Source organism: Bubalus kerabau, chromosome 3, assembly GCF_029407905.1.
Source record: "Bubalus kerabau isolate K-KA32 ecotype Philippines breed swamp buffalo chromosome 3, PCC_UOA_SB_1v2, whole genome shotgun sequence".
NCBI classification, from domain to species: domain Eukaryota; kingdom Metazoa; phylum Chordata; class Mammalia; order Artiodactyla; family Bovidae; genus Bubalus; species Bubalus kerabau.
The window spans coordinates 130,669,758-130,688,446 of record NC_073626.1 but is presented as its reverse complement, the minus strand read 5'-3'; the positions used below and the strand labels follow the sequence as shown (position 1 = coordinate 130,688,446).

Below are 18,689 nucleotides of genomic sequence, written 5' to 3'. Positions count from 1 at the left end.
ACAGCACTGAAAGAACATGAAACATTGCCTCTCTTACTATGAAGAGATCAGCTATCTCAGTAACAAATTTGAAATAGGCATCACAAAGCCCCTTGAAATCACTCCAAGGACTTGTTTCAGCCACCTGCCAACAGGTTTTAATCAGCTTAGGATGTTTCTTATCACCTTTTAACTCTAGGTAGTTTGTTGCTTTTCATTTTTCTCTTCTGCGTTTTAGAGATTTTGTTAGTTAATGACTTGGCTTTATCTCTGTTAATTATGCAACTAGGAAACTGATTAGTCAGCCTTTGACAAGAAAATTAAAAATGAATAGGGTTAAGTTATACACACCCTCCCCCCATCCTTTTTTTTGGGGTGGGGGGGTTGTGACTTTGGATGAATGGCAAGGACATACCATTTAACTGATAGTTTAAAAAAAAAAAGTAAGTAAGAAACTGGCATTGAATGAATATGCAGCTATTTAGAGCCAGAAATATACTGCTGCTGCTGCTAAGTCGCTTCAGTTGTGTCCGACTCTGTGCGACCCCATAGACGGCAGCCCACCAGGCTCCCCCGTCCCTGGGATTCTCCAGGCAAGAATACTGGAGTGGGTTGCCATTTCCTTCTCCAATGCATGAAAGTGAAAAGTGAAAGCAAAGTCGCTCAGTCGTGTCTGACTCTTAGCGACCTCGTGGACTGCAGCCTACCAGGCTCCTCCGTCCATGGGATTTTCCAGGCAAGAGTACTGGAGTGGGGTGCCATTGCCTTCTCTAGAAATATACTAGGGGATCTGTAATACCCTTGTGCAATGGGTACGGTTATTTCCATCACAAATGAGGAAACTGAGGCTCAGAGATATGGGATAACTTGCCTATGGTCACATGGCAGAAGGGGCAGAGGTCTAGTTACTTAGTGTATAGCTCAACCTTAAATTTAACAAGTATACATCATTAATACATCATTAATGTTAATATGAAATGAATTGAATCATATGAGGCAGTTTGAAAATTACACATGGATGAGCTGAACTCCCCACCCACGTAGACTCAGGTAAGCACAAGCTGGATCATCTTGTCTGTACCTAAGAACTGGGAGGCAGAACACCATGCCACAATGATCAAGGAAAAGTATATGATGCAATAGTGTTTTTATTAGAGCACAAAGGAGCAAGTTAATAGTGGTCTTCTCTCTGTAGTTACAAATAATTCAACACAGCTGTCAAAACATTCAAAATCAATGCTGTATTTCATCACCATTCACATATTATTTACAGCTCTGAGTCTAAAGACAAAGAAAATAATGTGTCTAATTATGAATTGGGGAAGTATGGCAAGGACCACGTAGTGTGATGTAGTGCTTTAAGGATAAAGCTTTAAAAGCATATGGATTTGTTCTGAAATCCCAGATCCCCAGTTTCTAACTATGCTACTTTGGGCAAATCATTTTATTTCTAAGATTCTACAGTATCCTCAGTTGAAAAATGGAAGCAATGTCTATATCACAGAAGAATAGCAAGAATTAAATGAGATGATATAGTCACTTAGCATGGTACCTTATCTATGGTAAATGCTCAAAAATAGCAGTGTTAGCACTCATTTGAGTTCTCATCCTCGTCCCCAAATCACTTTGCAGCCTGAGGCAAGTCTATTCATCTTTTCATACACCTAGTTACAAGTCTGTCTTGGAGATCTCCATACTGTACACAGAAGGTTGTAGAAAATTAAATGTTAAGATTAGGCATCCAACTCCTGAGATTTGTAGAAAAATGCACTAATTCACTTTGGTTATAAACAAATCAAATATTTACCTGTATATATACCATTATGGACTTCCCTGGTGGCTCAGACAGCCACCTGCCCACAATGCATGAGACCCGGGTTCAATCCTTGGGTGGGGAAGATCCTTTGGAGAAGGAAATGGCAACCCACTCCAGTACTTTTGCATGAAAAATCCCATGGATGGAACAGCGTGGTAGGCTACAGTCCATGGAGTTACAGAGTCGGACACAACTGAGCGACTTCACTTTCTTCATATACTGTTATAGTCTCATATATATATTAATATATTATATAATATTATATATAATATAATATACATATATAATATATTATACTATATAATATATATACTAATATGTAATATATTAGTATATTATATATTATATAATATTGATATATTAATAATTTATAATAGTTTATTATATTAATATATTATTATATAATATATATAATACATGAACATATCTAATATATATAACATAATCTAATATATATAGTCTAATCACCCAAAATGTAAAGAAATGAACTGTTATCCATAATTTGAGTACCATATTTAGAAGCTAATCAGAGGATATGGAATAAGGTTTTTGTGTTTATTTGAAAGCACATCTATGAATGTTAGACAGTATAAAATTTGAATCTTCATTTTCCAGTATTTTTTCTAGGAGACATTGCAAAGCAAATATCAAATGACCAAAGCAAAATAAAGACCAAGCCCATATAGTCTCCTGAAGAAACTTAAATTTAAACTTTATAGGATCTTATTTCTCCATGTTTTTTTTGTTTTTGTTTTTGTTTTTTCATTCTCAAGGTGGAAATGGTAGATTCTGGAGTCTGTTGATCAATGTCAACCATTGCTTCCCTCATATGCTATGGCATGTTTTCTACATCAATTTGATGTCCTTCTATCAAAGTGTTGGAATACACAAAATCACTCTAAGAATAAAAATCTCTTTCAAATAACAGAGAGAAAGAACTTCATAAACGCAAATGACTACAGGGGCAAAAAAAAATAATAATAAAAATGAGTGAAGCCACCTTTATGTTATGATAAGTGGAACCTGACACACAGCTTCAATATCACGTGGGAAAAAGAGGGAGAAAGAGAGGAAGACTGGGATAAGGATGGTGTTCTGTCTTCAGGAGGCAGTTATGGCCATTTCTAACAGGTAATTATGCTCTTCACAAATGTAAGACCAGTGGGCCAGACTGGAATATCAATATAAAACTACTCAATTTTTAAATCTTAAAAATGGATTTAAAATTCTTAAAAAAAAATAAGTGTGGTAGTAACCAACACTCCACTGGCCAATAAGACAGGTGAGGGGTGCCTTGCAAGCCCCTTAGGCATCAGGCTTAGGACTTTTCAAATTTATTCATGCACTTAGGGTCGCACTGAGAATAAAACTGGATTTAATTCAATGCGTGAATGACAAGACTGATTAAAACACTTCAAAGAATTAATGGGTAGAATATTTGGGGAGATGGCATAAAAATGATACCAATTATGGTGTACCTATTAATAGACAGGAAGTCTGCAGCTGCAGAGTTGATGTTCTACACACGAAGTTGTTTTTCTTTGGCTTTTGAGAAGAGCTTGTCTTCTCAAGGTCAAACACTTTACAGACTTTGTCTTTCTTTGGAACAACATACAAGACTCTTCCTAAAGGGTGCTTATGTACTTTTTAAGTACAGAAATGATTTTGTTGTAGTGGGAAGACATTGCAATTAGGCTAGAGGGCACAGGTTAAATCCATGTGCCTCAGCACACTATTTGTATGATGTCATGAGGTCACTGGGGTCTCAATTTCCTAATCTCTTCAGTTCAGTCACTCATTTGTGTCCGGTGCTTTGTGACCCCAGCACACCAGGCTTCCCTGTCCATCACCAACTCCCAGAGCTTACACAAACTCATGTCTGTTGAGTCAGTGATGCCATCCAACCGTCTCATCCTCTGTTGTCCCCTTCTCCTCCTGCCTTTAATCTTTCCTAGCATCAGGGTCTTCTCAAATGACTCAGTTCTTCACATCAGATGGCCAAAGTATTGGAGTTTCAGCTTCAGCATCAGTCCTTCCAATGAATATTCAGGACTGATTTCCTTTAGAATGGACTGGTTGGATCTTCTTGCTAACCCTAATCTCTTAAATGGGGATACTAATACTAATTTGGTATTGTTGTAAAAAGTCAAAGTAGATAATGTATATAAAAGTTAATAAGTCAACTATTGCATAATGGGGATTTAATAAATAGCTATAGAAATTCCCAGTCACCTTTGAAATAAAAATGTTGGCAGGGAGTTTGGGGGAGAATGGATACATATATATGTAGGGCTGAGTCCCCTTGCTGTACACTGGAAACTATTGCAACATTGTTTGTTAATCATCTATACCCCAATACAAAATTAAAAAAGAAAAATAATTAAATACAAAGAATTTTAAAGGGGAAATAAGAAAAGGAGCCCCATAGCTGGCATGACTGAGCAGGCCAGTCAGAGTCCCAGCTATGGAAGCTCAAAGGGCACAAAGAATATACTAGAGACACATTCTATATGTCTATACAATTTCCAGGTAATTTGGTATGTCATGGTAATTTCCAGGGCAGGAATAGACATACAGAGGTAGAGAATGGACATATGGGCTCAGGGAGGGAAAGGGGAAGATAAGATGAATTGGGAGATTACAGTTCACATATTTACACCACCACACTGTTGTTCTTCAGTCATGGCATCTTTGTGTCTCACTCTTTGTGACCACATGGACTGCATCCCTGTCCCTCACCATCTCCCGGAGTTTGCCCAATTCATGTCCATTGAATTGGTGATGCCATCCAACCATATCTTATGTCATCCCCTTCTCCTCCTGCCCTCAATCTTTCCCAGCATCAGGGTCTTTTCCAGTGAGTCAACTCTTCGAATCAGGTGGCCAAAGTATTGGAGCTTCAGCTTCAGTATCAGTCATTCCAATGAGTATTCAGGGTTGATTTCCTTTAAGATCCACTGGTTTGATCTCCTAGTTGTCCAAGGGACTCTCAAGAGTCTTCTTCGTCACCACAGTTCAAAAGCATCAAATCTTCAGCATAGGTCCAGTTCTAATCTCTGTACTTGACTACTGGAAAGACTATAGCCTCGACTATATAGCCCTTTGTTGACAAAGTGATGTCTTTGCTTTTTAATGCACTGTCTAGGTTTGTAATAGCTTTCTTGCCAAGAAGCAGTTGTCTTCTAAATTCATGGCTGCAGTCACCATCCACAGTAATTTTAGAGCCCAAGTAGAGGAAATGTGTCATTGATTCTACTTTTCCCCCTTCTATTTGCCATGGAGTTATGGGCCTGGATGCCATGATCTTAGTTTTTTTAATATTGAGTTTTAAGCCAGCTTTTTCACTCTCTTCTCTCACCCTCATCAAAAGCCTCTTTAGTTCCTCTTTGCTTTCTATAATTAGAGTGGTATCATCTGTGTATGTGTAAAGTGAATAGCCAGCATAAAGCTGCTGCGTAGCACAGGGAGCTCAGCTCAGTGCTCTGTAATGACCTGGAGGAGTGGGATGGGGGACGGAGAGAGGTCCAAGAGGGAGGAGATATATGTATACATATGGCTGATTTCCTGGTGGTTCAGACAGTAAAGAATCTGCCCACAATGTGGGAGACCAGGGTTCAACCCCTACCTAGGTCAAGAAGATTCCCTGGAGAAGGGAATGGCTACCCACTCCAGGATTCTTGCCTGGAGAATTCCATGGAGCCAGGAGCCTGGTAGACTACAGTCCATGGGGTGACAGAGTCAGACACTTCTGAGCAACTAACACTTTCATTTTCACCATTTCCTCCAGGCAATGTGAGGAGCAGGGGAGGGGTATGTGGGTATCTACCTGACTGATTTACTTCACTGTACAGCAGAAACTAGTAAAACACTGTAAAGCAATTATATTTTATTAAAAACTATAAAAATAATTCAAACAAAGACATGCATGTGTTTTAATGATAAAACATGAACATTAAGAAAAAGACTCAAATTTTCTCAAGAGCAAACTTATGGCATAGAATTAGCCAAAGTAGTCTCCTTTTTAGTTTTACTATCTGAATCTGAAGAATTTACCAAAATAAGGACTGCAGAGCAGAGGTCACTGATTTCTTAATGTGTCATTAAAGTGTAGCAAAACTTATATGCTGCCATTTTTCCATCAGCCAGTTTTTGGATAACTGCTGCAATTATTTTATAACATCACTTGGGTGACTGAGCTGATTAAATGAGGATTTTTTTTCCTTTTTATATTCTTCTCTCAGTCACTCAAATGTAACCAATAACATATTATTCATAAAGTAGATAAACTTAGAAAATTATACAAAGAACTCAAGACCTCAGGTCCCTCAGAAGCTCTTGTTTGAATCTGAATGGACTGATTTCAAGAGACTCTGCACACCTTTCTGTTCAGTGGGTTACATAATACTGTCCATTTGCTGTGGATGTGAAGGAAGAAAGGCTGGATGATGCCCACAAACAACCCAACAAGTCTAAATACCATATTGATATTTGCCAGAAATTATAACTTGACTTTGGTTAAGACAGTTATTTCCTTCTTGTCTTCCTTATTAAGACTTCCAGATAAACAAAAACAACCTAAGGGATCACATGACAAGAAGCTCCAGGGTCACTTGATTGACAAAAGAGCTCCAGGGTCACTTGGTTGAAAATGTGAAAACATTGACTGTGGTCACTGTAGTCTACCCCAGAGGATAATATCCCTTCACTTATGCCCATCTGGAGAAGGCAATGGCACCCCACTCCAGTACTCTTGCCTGGAAAATCCTATGGACGGAGGAGCCTGGTAGGCTGCAGTCCATGGGGTCGCACAGAGTCGGACACGACTGAAGCGACTTAGCATAGCATAGCATAGCATAGCATATGCCCCCTCTGCCACTGATCAGGCCATATCTATCTGGAGTCTTTATTTCAGTTCATAGTATTTCTTTTTTGGGGCAGGGTGTATAGAGCTGCTTTACAATATTGTGTTAGTTTCTGCTGTAAAACAAAGTGAATCAATCACACATATACCTATATCCCCTCCCTCTTGGACCTCCCCACTCCCTGCCCCATCCTACCTAAGTCATCACAGAGCTGAGTTCCCTGTGCTATACAGCAGGTTCCCACTATCTACCTATTTTACACACTGTAGTGTATATATGTCAGTCTCAATCTCCCAATTCATCCCACCCCTCTGCCCCGCTTTGTCTACATATCTGTTCTCTATGTCTGCATCTCTATTCCTGCCCTGCAAATATTCATCTATACCATTTTTCCAGATTCCACATATATGCATTCTCTATGAATTATTTGTTTTTCTTACGCCCATGTTTCTTATATGAAGGGCAAAACAAGACAGTGTTGGCATATATTTAATATTTTTGGAAACTGTATTTTTTTCTATAAATATTTTTTAAACCTGAAGGCACAGGGCTCCTCTCACATAGATGTGAAAAAACAAAATCAGGTCTTGGTATATAAATACAGTCAAAGTTTACCCAATGCTACTTCATTAGTAAGAAATGCAAATGGCCCTACAGAGCTTATGAGTATAAAATGGAATTTAAAAAGTATTAGCAAGGATTAAGGTTTTTGTAGTCATCATTTGATTAACGTGTTCCTGATAAGACAGGAAAGGAAGGAAGATTCGGTAGTGCCATAAAATCTCTTCACAAAATGTCTGCATACTTTTTCTCCTCTTTCACCCTTCTCCCAACCTAACCAAAATTAGCCTTTTCTCCTTCCACGCCCATGAAATGTCACTGAATTGCTCTTTTCCACAGAATATGTCACTGTCCAACTTATTCCACATGTTGCAGCATTTTAGTGTTGCCTTCTTTCCTGTTTCACACACACACACTCACACACACACACACACACACTCACATGCATTTTGTCATGAATACATACTCATTCAGCTGTCTGCGAAACATCTTTTTACATGTCAATAGTTATCTCTAACTCATATGCCCAAACCTCCACTGGTCACCTTCCCAGGGATTGGCCACCCTACTTGTTACTCTGTGAATGACTTGGCCCTGGGCTCCCCAGCTGCTGAGGTGGAACACCTGTGGGGCTTCATTTCTCCTCTTTTCCTCAGTTTCTCCCTCATTGTTGATCAACAATGTCCATCAAGCTCCCTTTCTTCACACTGCTATTCGCTGCCTTATCCTCATCCTCCTGGCTTCAGTTTTGTTCTGAGGCCCCGAGTCTGCCTGGGCCCGGGTGAGAGTTACCTGACCTGCTTTGGCTGCTCCTCCCTCAGCCCTGTCCCCTCTCACACTTACCCACTTGCTCAGAAACATACACATACATGTGGACAAGATGCGCTTCATTGCTTCAAACCTTGTAAAGAAATCTCTATCTCTTACAGGAAGGGTCCAAATTCCAAAATATTTAACATATTAGAGTAGACAAAAATTGCTATTTAAAGCCACCCTTGTCTTTTATAGGAGGAGTTCTTCCTAAAAGAAAAAGGCCCATAGGATAGAGGCCCTGCGTGGGTGTGGGGCTGCTATTCTTAGACCCTACTGCTGGCTCTGGGATTCCGCTGAGCATCTCACATTGCAGGACCTGAGATGGGAGCCACCTCTTGCCTTTCCCTGGCCAGGTGAGCACACAAATAAGAGTTTTACATCTGATCTCATTCCACCCTCACAACAGTCCTACGATGGTGTTATAACATTGCCTGCTTGTAAGCAGAGGAAACTAAGGAAAGAGGTGACTTCTCAGGGGATGGTGTTGGCAAGTGGAGAAGCTAGTGTGTGCTGACTTGCTTCAGTCATCCCAGGCTCTTTGCAATCCCATGAACCATAATCCACTGGGCTCCCCTGTCTGTGGGATTTTTCAGGCAAGAATATTGAAATGGGTTGCCATGCCCTTCTCCAGGGGTCTTCTTGACCCAGGGATTGAACCCACATCTCATGCATTTCCTGCATTACTGGTCGGTTTTTTACCTGATGAGCCATGGGAGAAGCCCAGGAGAAGCTAGGGTGGAAACCAAAGCTTCTGCTGTAACCAGCGTGCTTTCCTATCCTCCAGGCGTTGTGTGCTGCTTACAGAGAGTGGCTGTCTCATGAGTGGAAGCTGTGCTTCCCATGTTTATTTAGTATCTCCAGAGAGAACCAGAATGACCCAGTCCTGAGTCCTTGAGCTGTCCTGGCTCTCAGGCTGACTCTCCCATTCTGTTCACACAGGCTTTCTCCACACAAGATACACTTCAATTGATTAGGTTTCAGTTTTCTAACTTGCAATCATTTTCCAGCCCTGCATTCTCTGAGATTACACATAGGCCACCTTGACAGGAATTCTGGGAGCCCACAAACTCTTTGGTGACACGTTTAGCAAGCAATCTTCTGGTTTATCTCTAGCTGGCAGACCCAGCCCCAACCATGACAGCATGAGTTTTACCAGTGAACTTTCAGAGGGCAGCCCAATTCTGGGGAGTGAGGTCTTCAGTGCTCTTTCCTTATTTTACCTAGAGTGTGCTGGATGAATGATATATTTGATTACTCTGATACACTAGTTAATTTTCTTATTTTATTGCATATAGGTATGTACAGTTTTTGTAGAATTAAAGTAGTTAACTAATGATAACCTACTGTACAGCACAGGGAACTCTACTCAATGCTCTGTAGTGACCAAAATGAGAAGGAAATCCAAAAAAGAGGGGATATATATATGTGTGTTCATTCATCTTGCTGTAGAAACTAACACAACATTGTAAAACAGAAAAAACTATACTCCAATGAAAATTAAAAACAAACCAAAAGAAGTTAGTCTAAATTCTATAAATTGATATTGCCTCTTAGTTTAAGATGCTGTAAAAGTAATAAAATAATAATAAAACCAATGACTAACACATTTTTGAGAACTAAATATCTGGTAGGTCTGCTAGATGAGCAAATTCATGCCAACTCAGCCAGCACTCCCCAGAGATGAGCATTCTTTTCTTCTGTTTCTTTCCATTTTCTTAAATCAAATAAGAAGCTGAAACTCAGAGAGGCTAAATGATAGTAAGTGACAAATTCAGGATTTGATCATCCCATTACAAAATAAAATATGACATAGAGATAAATTACAGTTTAGATACAGAAAATGAGGGTGCAGCCAGAATAAGCAGCCGCAGTTGTGTGTGTTCTGTGTATTTATTACATATATTACTTTGTAATATTTTCACTACAAATCTATAAGACAGATTTACAAAAGAGAGAAAATTAATTCTTCCTTTTCTTCTCCTCCTCCTTACTCTCTCCTCTTTCTCCTCCTTCTTCTTAATGATGAAGACTCTACTCTTTGAAAACAGGGCCAAGACACTGGGGTATATTTGTAAATAGCAGGAATGTCACTTGGAGCACCAACAGGCACAGTAGAAATGACAAACGCAGAGAAAAAAAAAAATTTAAAGGAGGGTCCAACATCATCAGGGTCCTGTTAGAGCTGTCCACATCTGGCAAAAGGTTCTAGAAATTTCTGAGTGAAAAGAGGTTGTAATAAATGTCTCCCTGTATGGCTCTGTTGTTTTTGTTTTTTTTTAACTTTTTATTTTGTATTGGAGTATAGCCAATTAACAATGTTGTGATAGTTCCATGTTGACAGCAAAGGGACTTGGCCATACATATACATGTATCCATTCTCCCCAAAACTCCCCTCTCATCCAGGCTGCCACATAACATTGAGCAGAGTTCCCTGTGCTATACAATAGGTCCTTGTTGATTATCCATTTTAAATATAGCAGTGTGTACCTGTCCATTCCCAACTCCCAACTATTCCTTTTCCCCATCCTTCTCCCTGGCAATCAAAGTTGGGTCAATTGAAGGGTCTGTGTGGCTCTGTTTTGACGCTAATGAATTCTGCAGATCTAGTGAGTTCTGTGGTAAAGCCACCTGCTCACCCCAGGGTCAGGGAGGCCAGCTCTGAACTGACACCTTTGTGGTCTGTATAAAGTCCAAAGTCCCTTCTGCAATTTGGCCACATCTATCAGAGTAGAAAAGTGGATGATTTAACAATCTTACACTAGAAAGCTATGCAATGGAAATACTAATAATTAAATTTTTTTAAAAAAGCATGTCAAGACTTAGAAATGTTCATTGCAACACTTTTTCTAATAGTAAAATATCATTTACAAATAAAATGTTTATAATGTTATGACAAGCTATAAGCTATGGTACAACTTTACCTTACAGCCATTAAAATGGACAGGATGCATTCATGCTTATGCTTATTTAAAGATGCTAAGTCAAAGCTCTCTGAGACAAATTTCATGTAGAAAGCAAGTTGAAGAATGATATGTTTTGTATTAAAACAATGAAAAATGATAAACTTTAATATTAATAAATATGACAAATACATAGGAAGATATTTTATGTAGATGTACCCTACATGTGGGCTTCCCTGGTGGCTCAGACCACAAAGAATCTGCCTGCAGGGCAGGAAACCAGGGTTTGATCCTTGGGTCAGGAAGATCCCCTAGGGAAGGGAATGGCTACCGGCTCCAGTACTCTTATCTGGAGAATTCCGTGGACAGAAGAGCCTGGTGGGCTACAGTTCATGGGGTAGCAAAAAGTCGGATGTGACTGAGCAACTAACACTTTCACTTTCACACTTTGACTGAACATGCTCCACTATTACTATCTCAAGGTAATATGTAAAATGTTAAAATTTTACACATTAGGTATAAATAAAATAATTCCTAGTGATGATAAAGGAGGAGCTTCTTTTTTATTTACTATTTCTGCAATATTTGAATATTTATAATAAGGATATAAGAAACATATTTATATTGTGATTTTTAAAAACTTCTAAATTTTAAAAATCAGAAAAAATTATTCTCCCCACACATTGCTGAGTCAAAACTGACAGCTATAAGCAAACTTAAAGAGTGTCCAAAAAGGTAAGCAGCTCATCTAATTTTATTCTAAGAGCTACTTTTAGGTGAGTAATGCCATATACTGAGTGATAAGTCAGCACATTAAAATAGAAGCCAAAGACTCATTGCACTAAGTAGAATTATAATATTTTGGTATACAATAATGGCCCACATCAAAATGTTGTATAAAATTTACTAAAGAAATGCACATTTTTAACCTTGACATTGACTTTGAGTTCTATCTATTTCGGATACTCACAGTTCTGCAATTACCCAAGAAATGTGACTCTACATAAAATCTAGAGATTATGAAGTTGTACAGGTGGACAGGTAACAGAGGCAATAGAAGCCTCAGTCTACATCTTTGATCTTTATAATTGTAAAAAAAAAAAAAAGAAGAAGAAGAAGAAGCATATCTCATAGCTATGTTTTGTTTCCTAGAACCAATAGGTCTTAAATTACCTATTAGATATTTTGAAATTAGATGTTATTAATAGAATGGTAGCATTATTGAATAAAAAACACAGAAACAAAAATATCCCTTAATGCTACCCTTGGCAAAGTATTAACTATTGTGCTACATCTAGATTTCGATAAAGTGGTGATGTGATATGTTAGTTTTAAAATATCAATCCCTGATTATAAGTTGTGCTTTCCAATTTTTGTATTGTTCCTTTTATTCTTCAGTGTGTGATGCCTTCTTTCATCTCCTATCAGATACACTGCAAAACACTCTATTTAAAAACAATCTGAAACCCAGTCATAGGGTTGTTAGTATAAACAAGTTGCTCCAGGATATATACTTTCAGTGACAATTTACAGAATAAAAGAGCAGAACATAACCAGCAAGGAGAAAGCATATTTGTCCAGGATGAGAGTATGGGGAGAAAGGAAAAAAAAAAAAAAACTCATTGATTCATTCATTCACTCAGAAGTTAATGTATGAAGAACTTACCATGTGCCAAGCACACTTTTTCCAACGCAAGGCTCTGGCTCTGATTATATTGCTAGATGCACATGGAAATCGAGGACTGAGAGAGTAAAAACCCAGAGAACCCTTCATAATCGCTGGAATAGCTCATAAACAGATCTATGAATAAAAAATTTCTTCCAGTAGAGATTGTACAGTACTATTTTTTAAAATAAGAAATAGAGTCTTTCTTTTCCAGATTTCAGAATTCCTGCCCCATCTTATGACATTACCTAGTTTGAAGCACCATCGCTTCTCTGAGGGTAGGAATCCCAGAGGCAGTGGTTTTGGGGAAATCAAAAGAGGTCTGAAAGATCAAAGAATAGCCTGTGTGAAGAAACAGCAAAACCATAAACCCTTGGATGTAACCAGCATCATTTTCCCCAAGGCAATTGTCTCATTAAGTCTCCAAGGAAAGGAGTGAAGGGCCCTTGTGAAGGTCAAGGTTGTGGGACTGGATTAGACCTGTCTTTACAAAGAAAACAGCTCAAGGCAAATGTATAAAAATATAGCTTTGGGAGCGGCATGACCACTTCTGACTATCTTTGATAGCTGAGAGAAAATCAATCTGCAGCAAAAAAGTTTAAACTTTGAGTAAATATTTCTGGTGAGAAAATAAAAGGTGGGTAACAGTCAACACTGCAGTAAATATCTGTTAATCCCAGAATGATCATAGCCCAATTTGCAAAAAAAAGAGAGGTAAAAATGCCTTTACTCGAAGTCATCCACCCATTATACTTTCATGGCTTCAGCACCATTTATTAGATAATTTCTTGGTGGCAGAGAAGTGCAATCAAGGGCTAACAGTGATTTGAAGCTCCAGGATGCCACACACTGAGTAAAAAAGAATAACCTAAAAATCTTGCTTTAAAAAAAAAAAAAAAAGAACAATAGATTTCCTTTTTTTGATGATCAGATGACCAGAATATAAACTCTATACCATTTTCTCTTTCTATTCTGTGCCATGTCATTTATACAAGGGAGAAGTAAAGACAAGAGGCAAAGAACAGAGTGACTGAAAATCACATAAAATATCTATGGTTGCTTATGAATAAATTCAAGTATGTCCTGCTGTTAGAAAAGAGAGCTTCATCTTAGTTCTACCTGGTTGTTTGGATGAGAAAACTTTTCATCCGGGTCCGGGGCCATCGAGAGGAGGCACACTTTGGACCAGCTTTCTGCTCCTCCATCTCAGCACCCAATATTGTTTTTATTGTGCTACAACCATCCTTTATGTCCCAATTTGTTTTCTTCCACCCAAATGACTGTTTTTCCACCTCCAAACGCTGTCTTGTGAGATCTCTAGGCATGAGCTGTTTGCCAACTTCCCTTCCTGCATTCAGCAGCCCATTCGTCTGAAGTTATTAAGTCAGAAAACCCCCAACTGAGAGGAGGTCTAGAGGATGAGTCATTCTATTGAAGAGAAGTTCCTGTGCAAACAATCATTCACTGTGAGACTGTTATTCATTACAAGTTTTCTCATTTCTTTCTTTCTTCCTTTTTAGTTCTTCGACAGGGATGGAAACCCCTGCAGAAGTCAGCTCTATAGTACACCTGTTCAGATGTCTCTCTGAGGCTTCCTTTTATTCAAAGGAATCGTGTTTGGGGTGTTTCCTCCCTCCACTCTAATCCATCTTCAGAGCTGCTTTACTTTCATCTATACCCAGAGCATACTCATTTTTTCTTATTTACTTGGCACCCATCAAACCTCATCAAAGGAAATCAACCCTGAATATTTATGGGAAGGACAGATGCTGAAGCTAGAATACTTTGGCCACCTGATGCAAAGAGCCAACTCATTGAAATAGACCCTGATGCTGGTAAAGATTGAAGGCAGGAGGAGAGGGGGATGACAGAGGATGAGATGGCTGGATGGCACCACTGATGGACATGAGTTTGAGCAAACTGCAAGAAATGGTGAGGGACAGGGAATCCTGGCATTGCTGTAGTCCATGTGGTTGCAAAGAGTCTGACACAACTTAATGACCAGACAACAACAACATTGAAATATATGATAGCAAGTAACTCAGTTACAGAGGTTGCTCAAAACAGAATAAAAAATTATCAATTACTAGAGTCTTGGAAGACAACTGAGGCTCTACTTGGCTTAGCAGAAAGCAAAATATACCTTGCAGTGATTATGATTCGAGATGCCCCAGGAGAGGTCTCTTTGGCATCCTCACTGGCTGCTATACAAAATGCAAACTTAGCAACTCCTTGGATGCAGTCAGCAAGGGTACTGACTTCTACTCAGCTGGAATTTCCCATTCTAGCCCCTTAGACATGTTACTTTATCCAAGTCGCTTAGCATTTCAGAGACTTGGTTCCCTTTTCTGGAGCAAAGAGATAATAAAACCAACCTCAAGTGTTGTTGAGATAATTATATGAGATATAGTGTATACAATGCTAAGAAGACTTCAGTATATGAGACTTTTCCCCCATTTCTTTTATTTTTAATTTAATTTTGTTTTATGATACTTTTAAAAAGCAAATTTGATCCATGAAGCAGGGCACCAAAAACCAGTGCCCTGAGTCAACCTAGAGGTATAAGGTGGTGAGGGAGGTGGAAGGGGGTGAGGGATGGGGGGACAAATTCATGTTGATGTATCACAAAAACCATCATAGTACTAAAAAGTAATTATCCTCCTATGAAATAAACATAAAAAGTATTGAAATATAGTTGATTTACAATGTTGTGTTACTCTTAGTTATTCAGTTCAGTTCAGTCAGTTCAGCTGCTCAGTCATGTCTGACTCTTTCCGACAACATGAACCACATCACGTCAGCCCTCCCTGTCCATCACCAACTCCCAGAGTTCACTCAAACTCATATCCATTGAGTCAGTGATGCCATCCAGCCATCTCATCCTCTGTTGTCCCCTTCTCCTGCCCCCAATCCCTCCAAGCATTAGGGTCTTTTTCAATGAGTCAACTCTTCTCATGAGGTGGCCAAAGTACTGGAGTTTCAGCTTCATTATCAGTCCTTCCAATGAACACCCAGGACTGATCTCCTTTAGGATGGACTGGTTGGATCTCCTTGCAGTCCAAGGGACTCTCAAGAGTCTTCTCCAACAGCACAGTTCAAAAGCATCAATTCTTCAGCACTCAGCTTTCTTCACAGTCCAACTCTCACTTCCATACATGACCACTGGAAAAACCACAGCCTTGACTAGACGGACATTTGTTGGCAAAGTAATATCTCTTCTTTTGAATATGCTATCTAGGCTGGTCATAACTTTCCTTCCAAGGAGTAAACGTCTTTTAATTTCATGGCTGCAATCACCATCTGCAATGATTTTGGAGCCCCAAAAAATAAAGTCTGACGCTGTTTCCACTGTTCTCCCATCTATCTGCCATGAAGTGAAGGGACCAGATGCCATGATCTTCGTTTTCTGAATGTTGAGCTTTAAGCCAACTTTTTCACTCTCCTCTTTCACTTTCATCAAGAGGCTTTTTAGTTGTACAGCAAAATAATTCAGTGATATATATATAGATATAGATATTCTTTTTAAGATTTTTTCCACTATAGGTTATTACAGGGTACCCATTTCCTTTATAAGTTATTGCAGAGTATAGTTCACTGTGCTATATAGTAGGTCCTTGCTGATTACCTATTCTATATATGGTAGTGTGTCCACCTGACTTGCCTCTTGAGAAATTTGTATGCAGGTCAGGAAGCAACAGTTAGAACTGGACATGGAACAACAGACTGGTTCCAAATAGGAAAAGGAGTTCGTCAAGGCTGTATATTGTCACCCTGCTTATTTAACTTATATGCAGAGTACATCATGAGAAACGCTGGGCTGGAAGAAGCACAAGCTGGAATCAAGATTGCCAGGAGAAATATCAATAACCTCAGATATGCAGATGACACCACCCTTATGGCAGAAAGTGAAGAGGAACTAAAAAGCCTCTTCATGAAAGTGAAAGTGGAGAGTGAAAAAGTTGCCTTAAAGCTCAACATTCAAAAAACGAAGATCATGGCATTCGGTCCCATCACTTCATGGGAAATAGATGGGGAAACAGTGGAAACAGTGTCAGACTTTATGTTTTGGGGCTCCAAAATCACTACAGATGGTGATTGCAGCCATGAAATTAAAAGACGCTTACTCCTTGGAAGAAAAGTTATGACCAACCTAGATAGCATATTCAAAAGCAGAGACATTATTTTGCCAACAAATGTCCGTCTAGTCAAGGCTATGGTTTTTCCTGTGGTCATGTATGGATGTGAGAGTTGGACTGTGAAGAAGGCTGAGTGCCGAAGAATTGATGCTTTTGAACTGTGGCGTTGGAGAAGACTCTTGAGAGTCCCTTGGACTGCAAGGAGATCCAACCTGTCCATTCTGAAGGAGATCATCCCTGGGATTTCTTTGAAAGGAATGATGCTAAAGCTGAAACTCCAGTACTTTGGCCACCTCATGCGAAGAGTTGACTCATTGGAAAGACTCTGATGCTGGGAGGGACTGGGGACAGAAGGAGAAGGGGACGACAGAGGATGAGATGGCTGGATGGCATCACTGACTAGATGGATGTGAGTCTGAGTGAACTCCGGGAGCTGGTGATGGACAGGGAGGCCTGGCATGCTGCAATTCATGGGGTTGCAAAGAGTCGGACACGACTGAGCGAGCAAACTGAACTGAACTGAACTGAAGTATGTATATGTTAATTCCAGACCCATAATTTATCCCTCTACCACATTTCCCCTTTAGTAACTATAAGTTTGTTTTCTAGATTTGTGAGTCTGTTTATCTTTATAAATAAGGTTATTTGTGCCATTTTTTTCAGATTCCACATATAAACCATATCCTATGATATTTGTCTTTCTCTGACACTTGACATTTTTGGGAGACAATATTATCTAGGACTTGTAATATATCAATGTGCTATCTACTAAGTGCTATACTAGCCCAAGTCAGAATTCTGACTAACTTTACCAAGGGCAGAAACTTAAGGGAAGTTTATGAGGTAAACATGTTTGAGCTTTCTTACAAGCACTCAGACATCAAAAGGAACATGCCTGTCTGAAACAAAAATTTGAAATGCAAGGAAAGCCGGCTTGACCACATGTTATCTAAGAATCAGGTTGGAGGAATGTTAAGGAACATAATTATTCCCCAATGGTGTTAGATTTTGTACTTTAAATAATAACGAACACATTTCAAAAAGGCTATGCCAGGTTTCATTCTGAGTGTATATTCCATGTCCACAATCCCTATTACAGACAAAGCTGTTTCATTGTTATTTCACATACAATGAGCTTCATGATCTGGATTTGATCTTCTTCCCTGTCTACATATCGTGTAAATTACACACATGAAAACTGCAAAAACTACACTAAGATACTTTTATTTTGAAGAAGTAGCAATTTTTATATTATTACATTTCTGTGTCTGAATAAATGGCAGCACTTAACTGTACTATACTACCTTTTGTTACTTCTTCTGGTTCTTCAAAACTTACCTATACTTTTCCTTGAAATTAAACTATCCCAGCCCAAGTGCACCCTAGGTCGGACAAACCTGTGCTTATACGTATAATGAAACTTATCACACTAATGCATTTATTTCTAAATAATTAGCCTCTACTATTCCACTGCCCTGAAAGTTCCTCAAGGGTAAGAATTATATGCCCCTGACTTTCTCTGTAAAGCAGACTGTCTAACTGCCCAGAGTAGGCATTCTTTTGACAAATGATTTAAGAGTAAATGTCAGATGGAATAGTATGCCCAGTTGCCTGTATAACAAATTATTTCCCAGAATCACTGATGACAGATTATAGCTTGTCCTAAGAAAATGAAATCTAGAAGAGTTAAATCAGAATCTGCTGGGACTTGCCTAGTAATCCAGTGGTTAAGACTCTGTTTCCAAAGCTGGGGACACAGGTTTGATAGCTGGTCAGGGAACTAAGATCCTACATGCCACAGGGCCAAAAAAATTAGAATCTACTCTCTTATGAGAATGATAGAAGGAAATTCCTAATTTCACCTGGGTTGGAAAAGTGAATCAGAAAGCTAATTTGGGCAAGAATTTCATTTAGTATATAGTGATTTAATATATCGCAACCCCTAGATAATATTGT

At 39.0% G+C, this 18,689-nt stretch overlaps 1 protein-coding gene across 2 annotated transcripts in view; it reads right to left on the bottom strand.

Annotated features, from left to right (window-relative positions):
* CNTNAP5 (contactin associated protein family member 5) overlaps positions 1-18,689 on the bottom strand; it is a 1,047,625-nt gene that overhangs the window by 187,794 nt on the left and 841,142 nt on the right. The window lies entirely within an intron of this gene.